We start from the raw sequence: 3,281 nt of genomic DNA, 5'->3' as shown, positions 1-3,281 counted from the left end.
CTTTCTTTCTTTCTTTCTTTCTTTCTTTCTTTCTTTCTTTCTTTCTTATCCCCCATTACCCTTTATATTCCAACCAATGAAGCTTAAATATATTTTGCTTGTGGCTTTTGTCTCTAAAAATCTTCCCTCTCTCTTAAACCCACCCTCTCCTTGTCCCTTTGTTTTCCCCTGTTTATTTTAATGAAATTCTTGACTAGGTATTTTGTGTATACTCATGAGTGGGTAACTGTGTGAATGAACATGTGTTCCGCCTTCCTATTAAGTTAAGAGTGAGGTTGTAAAATATTCATCCCCCCCATCCCTTTCCTCTAAGTTCTTCTTCTTACATACCTCAATTATGAGAAATAATAATATGTCCCCCTTCATCCTTACTTATTCCCTAGCATGTTCATTTTTTTTCTGATTTTTTCTTTCTTTTCTTAAAACCAATAGAACAAAAGTAAAACCATTCCCAGTCCATGAGTTTGTCTAACTGAACACCCTCTGTAACCCTTGAAGACAGGGATTCAGTAAGAACACTTGACTTTTCTTCACTTATTAGAATGTAAGTACATTATTATGTCAATGACTCAGGAAGAGACAGTGAGGTTAACCACTTTGCATAGTTCTGCCTCACTTAAAGCCATTTCATGAGCAAGTCAAGACATCACGCATGATATCATTGGTCCTCTTCAAAAAGAAGGAACAACATTATAATTGCTTAGCCCTTTCTGATTGCTTAAATGTATTTCCCTTTCTAGGTTTCTCTTGACTTCAGTGTTTCCATTTCAAAGTTTCTGCTCACCTATGTTTTTTTTTTTCATCAAGAGTGCTTGACAGAGTCTTGATGGCGCAGCAGTGAATAGAGCACCGGCCCTGGAGTTGGTAGGACCTGAGTTCAAATCTCGCCTATGACACTTGACACTTACTAGCTGTGTGACCTTGGGCAAATCACTTAACCCCAATTGCCTTACCCTCCCCCCTCCAAAAAGCAAAAAAAAAAAAAATTATAAAAATTACAAAAAAGAATGCTTGAAAGTCCTCAATTATTAAAGATTATTTATTTCCAGATTATGTTCAGTTTTTCAGGATAAATTATTCTTGTATAATCCCTGATCAGGAGTTGGTTCCATTTTCTTCTCTGGCTCTGACAGGCTAAAGTGGGGTGATGGGAATCACAGTGCTCTTAGGCCTACTTCAAAGGCCAAAGTCATACCCATTGATTTGAGAACTGAAGTTCTAAGTTGGTATAGTTTCTTTCTATGGTCCCCAGGGCTATGAGGAATGCATAGTTAGGCCCTTTCTCTCATTGTCCCTCATAGTCCTCCCCCTTGTCCATCTCCTCCCAGGGGATAAACTTTTGATTGTATATATTCCGCCTTCCATTGTCCCCTATCAGACAGAAGTATTAAAGGTTCCTCTGTGTCTCATTTCTGTTCTGTCAGGGTCAGTACCTGATTTCAAGTCAACATTAAAACAAAACCAATGATGCCAACATTAAAGGACACATCCTTTCTTTCTGTACCAATGATATCTTAAAAGTTTCATCTGCATATTAACATTTTATCCATAACTTTCTTGAGCATAAACAATAAACAAAACGGTAAATGAAGCCTAGATTTTTTAGCATCTTTTGATTTTGGAGAAATAAATGTTCACACTGAAAATTTAACAATTACCTCCCAGGCTCCTGTAGGAGCTGGGTCTGACATGATACTGTGATGGCTATACCTGGGATCCCACTGATGGAGGGTGGCAATAGGTTATACAGGGGCTCTAATGACTAGAGTCCCTGAGTCTGGAAGGAATTCACTAGACCCAAGCAAACTTAGAGTCAGGATTATAAAAGTTTATTGTTACGCTTTATAGCAGGCAAGAGTTCTTAGGGAAGCTGCAAACTTAAAGAAGTTACAGGTATAGTTTTAAGGAGTCAAGACAGTAAATCAGATATCAATTATGCTAACTAGGTGAGTAAGGGTGGGATTAGGGAGGAGTTAAGGAGTGGTCAGTGCTTAAAGCAACATGCACTTTTAATATCAACTGCCAGGTGTATTGAGGTGTATTGCCCATAATTCACTGGGAAATAGCCCCCGGCGGGGTGGCTACCTGGAGGTGTGATTTTAGGCCTGAAACGTCACTAAGTCAGCTAGCCGTCAAGACTGACTGAGAAGTGCCTAGTCTGCCACCCATCAATGCCATGTTTGACAAGGATGGATGTTGGGAATCAAGGCTAGCAGAAACTCAGTATGTGGATAATTGGCTAAGGAGTTAACCTATACATAGTGCATTGAAGGATTCATAGGTGCAGCTGGCCATTATGCTAAGGGGAGATAACATTTGCCTAAGCTAAAATGTTTATAGATGGTTTAGAGAAAGATCCATAGATGTAGCTTGCTATTGTTCCAAGCAGAAATAAACAGTTCATGAGTTGTTGCTGGGCAGAGTGCTGGCAGGGGGAAGGGGCAGAGTTAATGCTCTGAGGCTGGGGAGGGGGAAATGTGATTTTACAGACTGGTTTTACAAATTGATTTTACAAACTGATGTTACAAACTGATATTACAAACATAGATCCCAAGCACCCCATCACCACCATAGGTTCAGAGTGATCACAGTTACCATAGCTGTTGAGCCAAAATATTTTGAAATTAATTGTAAAGTAGGGTAAACAATCATCAAAGGCTTATATCATGGTCTCTCTCCTCTCCCACCCCCAGCCTTTCAACATACAGAGAAAAATTCTGGATCAAATAAGCAGTTATTATGGAGCAAGAGAATCCTCTGGAGGGCAACACTTCATAAGAAGAGAATAGCTCTGCAAAAGTTACAGCTAGAAAATCAGAAAAAATGTATAGAATGGTTACAAAGACTCATAGAGTAGAAGGCCTAATATAAATAATGAAGCAATAAATAAGAAATAGAATAGTTGGAACTGAAGTTTGGAAACCTTAACCACCACTGAAAAACAAACATTGGATGACAATGCAAAGAAATATTGGAGAAAAATCAGAATAAAATTATAAGAATATTTGTGCTATCTACCAACAATTGAAAAACTGACCTGGACAACAGGGCATGGAGAGATAATCTAAGAATAAATTAAAATAATCTAAGAAGAATGTGAAATAAACAAAAAAATTTGAATACCACATTTCAAGAAAGTGATAAATGTGTTGAACCAAAATGTCTGTCTCTCTTTCCTTCTTCCTTTTCTTCTCTCCTCTCTCTCCTCCCCTCCTTCCTTCCTTCCTTCCTTCTTTCCTTCCTTCCTTCCTTCCTTCCTTCCTTCCTTCCTTCCTTCCTTC

This window comes from Petaurus breviceps, unplaced genomic scaffold (assembly GCF_028583685.1).
Source record: "Petaurus breviceps papuanus isolate PSGF00001 unplaced genomic scaffold, PetGlider_PUasm1.0 175, whole genome shotgun sequence".
Classification (NCBI taxonomy): Eukaryota; Metazoa; Chordata; class Mammalia; order Diprotodontia; family Petauridae; genus Petaurus; species Petaurus breviceps.
The sequence above is the reverse complement of the archived record's forward strand: the minus strand, read 5'-3'. Positions refer to the sequence as shown.